Source organism: Adiantum capillus-veneris, chromosome 19 (genome assembly GCF_014529385.1).
Source record: "Adiantum capillus-veneris isolate H3 chromosome 19, ASM1452938v2, whole genome shotgun sequence".
In the NCBI taxonomy this organism is placed as follows: domain Eukaryota; kingdom Viridiplantae; phylum Streptophyta; class Polypodiopsida; order Polypodiales; family Pteridaceae; genus Adiantum; species Adiantum capillus-veneris.
This window is the reverse complement of record NC_140949.1, coordinates 132,905,417-132,918,668: the sequence shown is the minus strand read 5'-3', so window position 1 is coordinate 132,918,668 and position 13,252 is coordinate 132,905,417. Positions and strand designations below refer to the sequence as shown.

General features: G+C 36.8%; 1 pseudogene; it reads left to right on the top strand.

Moving 5' to 3' along the window:
* Window positions 1-12,519: 12,519 nt before the first annotated feature.
* On the top strand, window positions 12,520-13,017 carry LOC147434896 (putative ribonuclease P/MRP protein subunit POP5 pseudogene; annotated as a pseudogene).
* Window positions 13,018-13,252: the final 235 nt, after the last annotated feature.

Genomic DNA, 13,252 nt, shown 5'->3' with positions numbered 1-13,252 from the left:
TGGCCACCTATGCATTCTAGCTCAAGTGATGCTAATATGGTGATTCTTATGCATACATGCTCTCTAGATTGACCACATGTCCATTCAAGGTTAGTTTTTGTTAGATTGTATAACTCTCTTCACTAAAAAAAGCATGCTAGTATGTTATGTTCTTTCGATGCCCTATTTTTTAATGTATCACCACGTGTACATATGTTCTTGTTCAGTCGAAAGTACACTCTAGAATGGCCATTTGGCCATTCTTGGTAAACAAATATTTCTACTATTAGAGGATCACCATTATAGAACAATACATATCTAACTGAAATACATTCTTTTCGATTTAGTACGATAACAATAGACATTATAACCACTTGTATAGCCACTTAAAATCATATTTTTTAATGGAATGATAAGTGAACACACCACCTAGCCATTCAAAACTTAGCTTGACACACTACGAGATCCATCATTTAGTCATTCTAAACTTAATAATATAAAATGTGTGTCATAGATATACACATTTCTTTGTCATTCTAAAGTCATTCAAGAAAGTTATGGCATTGAAGAAAAAATCTAAAAGTAATTTTGGTACAAACCATTTAGGATGCATCAATTTGACATGATATATCCTTTAGATGTCCATTCTAAAACTGATTCTAAACATTTGATATAATAGGCATGTATATTTTACCCATGAATATGAAAGAACATACAAGCATGCCTTTTTCTGGGAAAGAAAGATAGAGAATATAGAAAAAATGAACTTGGATTGATCATGTGGTAAATCTATGTATAGATATACACATGTAACAACATACGACCATCACTAGACCTAGAAGGGATAGGTGGTCAATCCAAACAACACATGTGCCTATTAAAAAACATGGTTATGTATGTCTTTCCTAGAAAAGAGATGCATAACAAAGTACATTCCACCCTAACCTAGCATGGAATGGACAGATGAATAAAATATTCAATACACATTAATATGAAACAACATACAAGCACACTTTTCCAAGGAAAGATAGATAGAAAAAATAGTAAAAATGAGTTAGGATTGGACAAGTGGTCAATCTAGGTGTAAATTTACCTATGTAAGAACATACACATGTGTATGAAATAACGTACAAGCATGCTTTCCTTGGGAAACAAAGATAGAAGATATAGAAAAAATGAGTCTAGATTGGACAAGTGGTCAATCTATGTGGAGATATGCACATACAACAACATATGACCATCATTTGACCTAGAATGGACAAGTGGTCAATCTAGACAACACATGTGACTACTAAAGATAAAAAATGAACTTGGATTGGACATGTGGTTAATCTATGTGTATATATACACATGTAGCAACATACAACCATCACTTAACTTAGAATGGATATGTGGTCAATCTAGACAACACATGTACCTATTAAAGAACATGGTTATGCATGTCTTTCTTAGAAAAGAACACATTCACATATGACCATCACTTGAGCTAGAATGGAGAGATGGCCAATCGAAAGTGCACATATCTCAATTTGTGTTATTTTATTGTTACACGTGCTATCTAGATTGGCCACCTATGCATTCTAGCTCAAGTGATGCTAATATGGTGATTCTTATGCATACATGCTCTCTAGATTGACCACATGTCCATTCAAGGTTAGTTTTTGTTAGATTGTATAACTCTCTTCACTAAAAAAAGCATGCTAGTATGTTATGTTCTTTCGATGCCCTATTTTTTAATGTATCACCACATGTACATATGTTCTTGTTCAGTCGAAAGTACACTCTAGAATGGCCATTTGGCCATTCTTGGTAAACAAATATTTCTACTATTAGAGAATCATCATTATAGAACAATACATGTCTAACCTAAATAATTTCTTTTAGATTTAGTACGATAAAAATAGACATTATAGCCACTTAAAAACCATATTTTTAAATGGAATGATAGGTGAACACACCACCTAGCCATTCAAAACTTAGCTTGACACGCTACGAGATCCATCATTTAGTCATTCTAAACTTAATAATATAAAATGTGTGTCATAGATATACACATTTCTTTGTTATTCTAAACTCATTCAAGAAAGTAATGGCATTGAAGAAAAAATCTAAAAGTAATTTTGGTAGAGACCATTTAGGATGCATGAATTTGACATGATATATCCTTTAGATGTCCATTCTAAAACTGATTCTAAACATTTGATATAATAGGCATGTATATTTTAGCCATGAATATGAAAGGACATACAAGCATGCATTTTTCTGTGAAAGAAATATAGAAAATATAGAAAAAATGAACTTGGATTGATCATGTGCTAAATCTATGTATAGATATACACATGTAACAACATACAACCATCACTTGACGTAGAAGGGATAGGTGGTCAATCCAAACAACACATGTGCCTATTAAAAAACATGGTTATGTATGTCTTTCCTAGAAAAGAGAAGCATAACAAAGTACATTCCACAATAACCTAGCATGGAATGGACAGATGAATAAGATATTTAATACACATTAATATGAAAGAACATACAAGCACACTTTTCCAGGGAAAGATAGATAGAAAAAATAGAAAAAATGAGTCTGGATTGGACAAGTGGTCATTTTAGGTGCAAATATACCTATGTAAGAACATACACATGTGTATGAAATAACATACAAGCATGATTTTCTTGGGAAAGAAAGATAGAAGATATAGAAACAATGAGTTTAGATTGGACAGGTGGTCAATCTATGTGGAGATATGTACATACAACAACATATGACCATCATTTGACCTAGAGTGGACAAGTGGTCAATCTAGACAACACATGTGACTATTAAAGATAAAAAATGAACTTGGATTGGACATGTGGTTAATCTATGTGTAGATATACACATGTAGCAACATACAACCATCAGTTGACCTAAAATGGTTGTGTGGTCAATCTAAACAACACATGTACCTATCAAAGAACATGGTTATGCATGTCTTTCTTAGAAAAGCACACATTCACATATGACCATCACTTGAGCTACAATGGACAGGTGGCCAATCTAAAGTGCACATATCTTAATTTGTGTTCTTTTATTGTTACATGTGCTATCTAGATTGTCCACCTATCCATTCTAGCTCGAGTGCTGCTAATATGGTGATTCTTATGCATACATGCTCTCTAGATTGACCATATGTCCATTCTAGATTAGTTTTTATTAGATTGTATAACTCTCTTCACTAAAAAAGCATGCTAGTATGTTCTTTCTATGCCCTATTTAAAGTATCACCACGTATACATATGTTCTTGTTCAGTCGAAAGTACACTCTGGGATGGCCATTTGGCCATTCTTTGGTAAACAAATATTTCTACTATTAGAGGATCACCATTATAGAACAATACATGTCTAACCTAAATAATTTCTTTTAGATTTAGTACGATAAAAATAGACATTATAGCCACTTAAAACCATATTTTTTAATGGAATGATAAGTGAACACACCACCTAGACATTCAAAACTTAGCTTGACACACTACGAGATCCATCATTTAGTCATTCTAAACTTAATAATATAAAATGTGTGTCATAGATATACACATTTGTTTATCATTCTAAACTCATTCAAGAAAGTTATGGCATTAAAGAAAAAATCTAAAAGTAATTTTGGTAGAGACCATTTAGGATGCATGAATTTGACATGATATATCCTTTAGATGTCCATTCTAAAAATGATTCTAAACATTTGATGTAATAGGCATGTATATTTTAGCCAACCAAAGGTTACATTTTTGTTTTGGTTAAAGAGGGATGTAGACTTACCACTTTGCTATGATACTACATTAAGATAAACAAATTGAATGTGATAAGATCCATCACTTGGACAAACTAAGTATATCATATGTACATGCTTAAATTGATTGTGACAATCCACACACATGTTAGTAGTCAAGTCTTTCAATGGAATGTGAAGTAGATCCACCACTTGGCCATTCTAGACATAGCTTGGCTTAAAACTAATTCTCTTGAAACCATTACACTTGGATATTTTAATCACATCAAATGCCACGCCCTTTTCAAATTCATAATATTTTTATTCCTCATAACAATTAAATGATAAACTAAAAAAATCATTATACATTTTAATTCTTATATAGTGCTAAAAGCATGGCTAACAATCTAGAGTACACATGAGTTAGTCATCTCAAATCCTTTTCTTGTTATTAGTAAAAATATTCTAAAATAATCTAGGATTATTACCATATGAGACATTTTCCAAACTTTGAGTTCAACAAATCTTACTTTAGAGATGTTTCTTAATCATGTGATAAACTTACTTAAGAAACAACACTTCATTAGAGAAGGATGTCCTTCATTATATCATACTTTTGAGATACAATGTTACTATTATATAAAGAACTTAAAAACATGCTATAGTAAGAATATAACTTTTCTATAAAAAAAATTAGTTTGTTAAATATTTTAGTCCCCTTAAAATAGGGTGCACTCTACATAGCACTTCATTCAACAAAAAAAATCTTAAAATGACCACTAAATTGATTATCAAAATATTGTACAATGGCTTGCAATAGCCAGAAAAAGGATTACAAGTCTCCTTTCCATCCACAAACTTTGATGCACTATCATTGAATCCATCCAAACTTTTCCTTCTTGATAAGTACATGTTTGTGACATAGTTTGTCTCAGGATCTTCAAACATATTGACAACTGTGTTGCGTGTATAATCCCTTTGTTTTGGAGCATGTAACCACCCTAGAAACCAAGGTATCATGGTTGTCTCCAAGAATCTTTGAAGTTCTAGCGCTGGCTGTCTCCACATTTTTGGAAAGATAAGGTATGTGCCTTGCGTATTCCACATAACTCTATATGGGTTGTCATTAAAAATCAAAGTATTCCCTGCATGTAAATCATGAAACATATCCCATACCAATGACAAATTCTTGTGGTACACTTTTGTATACCCCAACATAATATTTGGATTTTGGCAATTCTTATTACTCAAGAGCATCATAAATTGACTATGATTGTCATAATAATCAATATCTAATTCTCCTAAATGATTTTCTCATGTTAAAATGATCATTTAATATGGGGAAGTGCAAGGGGAGAAAAAGCTAGAATATTGGTTAAGTTAGCAGATCGGCCACAGTAGGGATCCAAAGGAGGGAAAATAGGGATCCAAAGGGGGGGGCATCTGCAAAAGAGCCATGTGCAACAATGGGCTAAAAAGACCCTAAGGTTCAGCCCATTAAGACTTCCAAAATGCTAAGGTTCCAAAATTCAAAGGTTGTGTCCAAAGGTCAACCATAGGGGAATTGGATGCTTTGTGTGTGTACAAAAAAGTCTTTACAATCCCTACTTAGGAGGGGGCGAGCCTTGCATGTAGGGGATGAGAGAGAAAGTCACACACACACACACACACACACACACAAGCTCCCCTTACACAAAGGGAATGAGGGACACATGTCAGCTCCCTAGGCCAGATGCCCACAAGGTGTACCCAATTCCTATTGGATGACCTTGGAGGTGGACCAATGAGAATTAGGCTAGAGTAAATCTAGTTTAATTAATTTAAAAACACTTAATAAAAGAACCAATGAGAATTAAATCCTGTAGAAGACTATTGGACAGTCTCCCAATGGGTCCAATGAGCATTCAGCAGCCCAATGGCTTGCCTGATTCCTATTGGCCAAGAGGCAAAGGGGTCCAATGAGAGTTTAGTTGAATTATTAAATTACCTAAATCTCTCACAAAAGGGGAAAGGGGGACACATGTCAGAACGCTATCACTTATGCTGTTTAATTGTCATTGGCTAGCCCTAGGGAGGTCCAATGAGAGGACAGCAAGAGCAAATAGCAAGAGGCTCGCCCAAGAGAGAGAGGGGGGCTGATTTTTGCAAGGAATTATCACACACACACTCACACAATCTCATGTGTGAAGTAAAAAAAGACTATCTCTTCCCAAGCTTTAATGGAAAGCTCATCATCTACTCCAAGCTTGTGAGATAGAAGCCTACATCGACACACTCTTGGCATGTGGATGCAAATCCAACCAAGAGCCAAGCTCCAATGCATGCTCATCTCCTCTAACAAGCTAATTACTAAGATAAGCTATGATAATATGAGTGATTATGTGAGGAGATGTACATCTTTTCTCATAAGACTACTCCTTCTTCCTCTCAATCTACTCTCATACCCTACTAGCTCTCACCATCTTTGAAGGTGTGTGAGGTCTTGGGTCTAAGACTGTGGATAATTGATGTTGTGTTTGCTAAGTGTTTTGCTTACTGCATGAAGCTTTCATCTTCATTGCACTAGCTAGTCTTGAAGGAACACAAAGAATTGTACTGTACAATGTCTCTCTTGATGGGAGAAACCATAATACAAAGCCTTTTGGAGGGGGGACCAGCTCCATGCAAATCCGGTCCTCATTTGTTGTCAATAGCTTAATTTCTCTCTCTTTTGAAAGTATTTTTCATGATATCTAACTAGGTGTTATGCTTTTTGTTGCTCTCTCCACCCAAGAACTCTTGTAATTCTCATTAGGAATCTATTCTAATGAAATGCCCACTATGTTCATGCTAATTTCCGCTACACACAAGTTTTTAGGCCATTAAATGTTACATTGGTATCAGAGCACAAGGTTTCTCTTTTCTTGCTCAAGAAGGGAGGTCCTCAAGCTAGCTATAAATGGTTGGTATTATTAATTGCCTATGAGTAAGTAGAATAGGGATTTTTCAGCCTTGCAGTGCGCCTGCCTTCGTGCAGTTAACGGGGCATCACCGTCGAGAGCTATGGTCTTAATAGTGGAGTCCTACAGGGCTTGCCTATGGCTTAACCACTATTGAGCTATTAGAAGCTTGATAGGAGCCGGTGCTTTTTCTAAAGGGGTAAAGAGGAGTAGCAACTAGGGCTTGAAGTGCCAAAGTACACCTAAAAAGTTTACACCTAAAAGTTGTTAGAATGGCTGACAATAGCAAAGAGAGTGAAATTAATGTTGATAACTTTGATTTTGCTATTGAGAAAGCTACTAATGATGCTCCGATGCTTGTTAACTATCTTGTTTCTAAGCTTCAACAAGCCATGGGCAATCCATCTCTCCAAAGTGAAGTGCAACGGCAGCTCCGTGCTCATGGGATTCTCCAAGCTCATCACCATGACGAGAGAACACCTAGGAAGCCTCCTTGTGAGACTTCCAAAAGAGGTCTCTCTCCGGTTCGGGAAGAAGAAGAGAATCCATATGAAGGGCTCAAGAATTTACTTCTTGATGATGCATCTCCTTCCCAAAGGAGAACTCAAGAGCCTCCACCGAAGGAACGAGAAAGAAGTGAGTCTCCCGCCACCTCGGCGGAGATGGCTCCACGAAGAGGGCGGGCTAAACGCTCTCCATCACCACCACAGCGGAGAAGACCATCGCACCCTTCTCCACACCATAATTCAAAGAGGGATGATAAAAAGCAAGAGAATAAAAATGTGAGAAAGAGGACACCCTCTTCTCCATCTTCTTCATCCTCTTCCTCTTATGAAAGTGATGGTGAAGAAAGAGGTCAAGCAAAGGTGGTCTAGCCTACAAGCCAACCGTGAAGCTCCACGAACATGGAAAGCTTTAAGAGCTTCCATTATGAAGCAGTTTTTGGCCACCGATGCCAAAGACAAAGTACTCACCGAATGGCGAAGCTTAAAGCTCTCTCCCTATGAATCCATCCACAAATATGTAGACAAGTTTTGGGACCTACAACTCAAAGCCACTGTCTTCAAAAAGTTGGATTTTGGAGAGCAAAAGCAACAATTTTGTGCGGGCTTAACCGAAGAAATGGCGGAGTATGTCAACTCCCAAAGGCCACGTACCATATCAGCAGTAATACACCATACTATGGTGGCCTCTTGAATCAATTTCCAACCGGGCGCTAAAAGAAATAATAAGCCCACGGAAAACAAGGGTTCCAACGAGCCAAAGGGGAAGGACAATGTCCAAAAGTATCCTAAGGGCAACTCCAATAAAGCTAAAGAGAAGGGAGTTTACAAAGGTAAAAACAAACTCTCATGAAGAGCTTGAGTGTTGTCGCAAGGATAACCGGTGTTTAAAGTGCGGCGAACAAGGGCATGCGTACCGTGCTTGTCCCCAAAAGAACAACCGCCAAGATCCTCCTAGAGCTACCTTGGTTGAAATCCAAGAGGAGGAGACTCACCAAACTCACCACAAAGGATCTCCTCGATGCCATGCTTGGGGAAAGGTAAGAGAACATGATGCTTTTATTCTCTTTGACCCTGGTGCTACTCACAATTTTATATCTATAGAGTTGGCCACCAAGCTAGGCATACAAGCCTACGAGATGGGAGATGTCCTACCCGCAGACAGTGCTTTCAAGGGGCAAGAAGCTTCAGTCACTCCCTTAATCGAGAAATTGAGGCTTCATGTCCAAAGCTATGTGGACAAAGAGGACTTCTTTATCTCTCCTCTCAAGCATGAGGATGTAATCCTAGGGGCACCATGGTTTGACCGCCTGGCTGCCAATGTTAAATTCCCTGAAAGGAGAATCTCCTTTAAGTTCAGGGAAAAAGACATGTATATAGATGCTAAGGAAATGGGTAACACTATCCCCATTGTACATACACCAGCTTTGAGTGTTTATTTTTTGAGAGCTTCTTATTTAGAGCTTTTTCAAAAAAATTAGGTCTTTTAGGCTCGTGTGCTTAACACAATGCATTGGATTTTAAAATATATTTTGGTATTTTCAAGTTGTGGGTAGAATTTTGCAAAATCTTGTAGTTGTACAAAGTCCTTTGACTTTCTTTCATGAGATTTTTTGTTTCATATAATATCAACCTTCACTTTCCCAATCCACATTCAACCTTCCAATTTACATTGCCTTCCAAGTTCCCATTCCACCTATCAATCTTTAAGCCTAAAGTATCTTTTTCCTTTTCCAAATTGAGGAGATCTCATGACCTTTAAAAAACAAACTGTATAATCCCCGTGTTTCATATGATAGATTTTCAAGTCAAGAGAGAAACAATCATAAGTGCATTGTGTTTAAAATCTACATAAAATATATGAGCTAAAGTGTTTATCTAGTGGGACATACACATTGAAGTTGATAGCACTTCATTGAGTGGATATGTCTAAAGAAGCCATGATTTGATAGCAACCTTGATTACAAACAAGCACTAAATTGTGAGGAACATGTTGAGTCCATGGATGTTGAGCTTCATGAAGAGTTTCTATTTACTAACACCATCATCTCTTCAAACACTCCTTGTGTTTAGAGGAAACATATTCACGAAGTTTAGATTCATCGTCATTAATTTATTTCATTTTTTAGCCATAATATGTAGCATAGGGGGTTTAAAAAAGCAAAATTTTCACCTCTAAAGACACCAACCTCTAGTTTCTAAAGGAAATAAATTCTTTATGTTGATAAGAAAAACAAGAAATAGAGACAAGGGGTAAGAATTGTCTAGATAAATGCAGAGAAAGACAATTGAGTAGATAGATATGCTATAATATTGGAATGTAATTTTCAAGATTTACCATCTAAAATCACTATGGGGTGCATGTGAACTTGAGTCTTCTACACATGTCTCCACTTTGAAAGGCAAGGGAACGAGAAAAAGCCTCATCTAGGTAGTGACTTATGGTGGCCCCATCTCTAAGGGATACTCAATGATAATGAATATGTGAATTCCTATTTTCTCAAGGTGAAAATGAAGAATTAAATCAATTCAAATACTTTCTAGTATTTATTTGACATTTCTTGTTTGTTGATGCGTTATGATTCTTTGTTTGAGGGCTAGGAGGGGCAAATCACCACACATACATAGTATAAAATTATATGAGAATTTAGAAGGTAGGACAAATACATATAAAGGATACAAAGTCAAAACTTAAACTTTTTGAGCTAAAGTCCTAAGTCCATGTCTAACACATATACATATCTTTTAACATGTAAAAAATGATGTTAAATCATAGCCCATTGCTCTCGTCCTTTGAATTCCATTCCACCGTGTATGTAGTTATTTTTATATTTGCTATATTTTGAGAGTTGGATTAGGAAACCAAAACCATTGGCATTGGATGAAATGTCTTTTCCATTGTTGTGGCCAACAAATTTTAAAAAAATTCCATACTAGCAATTGTAAGTAGAGATACTATATTAAATCCTCAATTTATCTACAATGAGCCTCAAGCACTAGATGTGCCTTAAAGGGACAAAATTTCCAAAAAGGCAATGTACAATACATTAGCAAAAGAACCTATTTTAGTTCTTATATATTCAACCCAAGGTCAACAGTCTGCTTCTCCACAAGGGGACACCACTTGAATAGCCAATGTAACTCATTGCATGTTTACATTCTTCGACTTGCAAAGTTGTCCCTACTCTTGACCATATCAAATATATAAGATCATTTGTATCATGCACGATATCATTGAGCCAAGCTACTACAAAGTTTCTTCAAGGAAACGAATGTTTTGGGATTTCTAAATCTACTTGAGATAGAAATATCTGACTATTTGAGTGTACCCATTTGTAGATTTTGGCGACACGACCCTGCAATGAAGGGTAGTCTCTGAGAAGATGGAAGGGATCCTCCAAAGCTACTTTGCACCCAGAGTAAGTGTTTTGTGTCAATACCTTTGTCAAGAATCTTACTCCTAATAGGGATAAACCCCCACAAAAAATACCAAGTGATTATCGTCATTGAGCTTGGCCATTTTACTTCCCAAATGTTGTTTATACCTTTTAGCCACTTCTCTTTTGACTAGTTCACCCTCCACAATTTGATAGGGGGAATGAGCCAGTCCACCTTATACATTCCACAAAACTTCAAAGACACTATTGATCAATAGCCTTTCATTTATATAAAAGCTATATTGCAAGAGCTTATTGAGTAAACAAAAAATCGTTGTTAGCTTGTGAGAGATTAATGTGAACCAATCTTATCCTCATAGTAGGGAAAAGCGCTAGAAACCTACTTTTCTATTGAGATCAAAGCCAATTTTCTTATCATCCTACATAAGAATTTTCTCTCAATCATGCTTATCATGTGCGAGTAATCTTGTTTGGTTCACTTGGTTGCTCTCTCTCTCTCTCTCTCTCTCTCTCTCTCTCTCTCTCTCTCTCTCTCTCTCTCTCTCTCTGATAAGACCCAAGAAAAAGTGATGTGTGTTGTTTGTGTTTAATTTGTGTTTGGCCCTGTGTGTCAGAAAGTGTGGCTGATGGACCTTCATATGTATTTTGTCCAGATGTGTTATTGTTGGCAAGATGCTTGGTATTCCCAATTCACAAAATTATCAATGGGTGATCCTGTTGATGATCAAGTTGTCTCTCATGCATCCAATATTTTGTGCCGTCTAGAATTGCTTGCCACGAGCTGCAAGTGCGTAAGGAACATAAAAGAATTTTTACAATCATTAAAGGAATAAACTAGGGCAAGGAGCATGTAGTCCCAAGGGCAGACATTCTATGTGCCTGTAATTTGCAAGAAAATAGAACAGATATGTTAAAAATATAGTTTAATTTGTAGAAATTGGAGTGCTTTTATTTGATGAAAAATATCCACGCTGATGGACAAGCACGCAGTCCTCGTCCACGCTGTGATGAAAAATACGTGCGCAGATGGACTACATGCGCGTTCACCAATGTGGGTATTTTTCATCAAATAAAAGCACCCCAATCTCTATGAATTAAGCTATATTTTTAACATATTCATTCTATTTTCTTGCAAAATCTAAGTCACAATTTCAATTTTTGCTCCCCTCTGAGGTAACTAATTTCTTGAATTTTCAAATAGCTCAAGGTTAAGCTGAGAGACCTTTTCCCCATCCTACGCCACTTTGTGACACAAGAAATACTAAAAATTAAGGGAAAATTACCAAATACCCCTCTAATTTGTGGAAATTCCTAAAATACCCTTCAAATTTCAAGTATCTATTTTTACTGGATTGTTCATGATTTCCTAATCTTTATTCTTTTTTGACAATGTATATCCGTTTTCTAGTGCTTAGCATGTAATTTGTCACAAATTACCTCCCAAAAAAAGACAATTATGTCTAAATATAATGAAGCAATTCATTTCCAAAGCCGACATAACCAGCTCAAATTCTAGTTTTAGTATCTTGTATTCATAGACAATCCATCTTCTTATGAAAAGCTATAATTTTTTTAACTTTTGGATAAATTTACTCTCACAACGAGGGGTATTTTGGGAATTTTGGAAAATTTGAAGGGCATTTTGGGATTTTTTGACAAAATATGAGGGGTATGTTGGGAATTTTTGAAATTTGAAGGGTATTTTGGGAATTTCCACAAATTAGAGGGGTATTTTGGTAATTTTCCCAAAATTTAATTTTCATATCTTGAGCTCCCTATCCGTCCGCGCACGCGCGCGGACGGATTCCATGCTCATGAACGAGAGAGCGAGAGAGAGAGAGAGAGAGAGAGAGAGAGAGAGAGAGAGAGAGAGAGAGAGAGAGAGAGAGAGAGAGAGAGAGAATGATGCAGCAAGTGCGAGGCAGTCGTGTGTAGTGTAGCTCGGGAGAAGATGGTGGCGTTGAAAAATCGATACCTCATGATGGAGGTGTTTTGGGAGGGAGGGAGCCCTATTCTCTCGCAGTCTTCCATCGCCAACGCCATCAGAGACAGCATTCTCCACAACTTTGGAGAGTTGGGCCTCGCTGCTTCTCTTCCATCTCTTCAAGTGAAGTATGTAAATCCAGTGATCAGATGTAGCCATGCAGAATATGAGAAGATATGGTGTGCGATTACATTTATCACGAGCATTAACAATTGTCCTCTGTTTTTTAACCTACTTGATTTAAGCGGAAATATTAGTTGCTGGAAGCTTGCAGCTTTGGAGTACGACAAGGCTAAAATTGAACTGCTGAAGCTTAAAGCTGGGAAGAATCAACCGTCTCCCAAGTTGCTGAATGCCGCCACTAACCTAGAAAAAAATTCGCGTCAAAATTTTCTGAAACTTCTAAGGGAAGCTAGGCTCGTCCTTGATCCAGTTTTTCCAGCCAAGTGCTCTCTATTGAAGTAGCTTGTTTGAGTCGTGTCGGCAAAGGTATTGCATTGCCTGATAAAGTCGTTTTGGTGGGGTTGTGTGAGCGCATGTGTGCGTTGTTGGGGAGTACCTGTGAGGAATCTCTTGCATTTTTGAGTGGGTGATTATATGTGTAGAATCATCCTTGGTGGTAGTCTTTCCTGTGTGTGTAGTAAAATATCATACCTTCATACCTAATGTGAGCTGGAGTCTGCTTTGTCATTGGGATGTA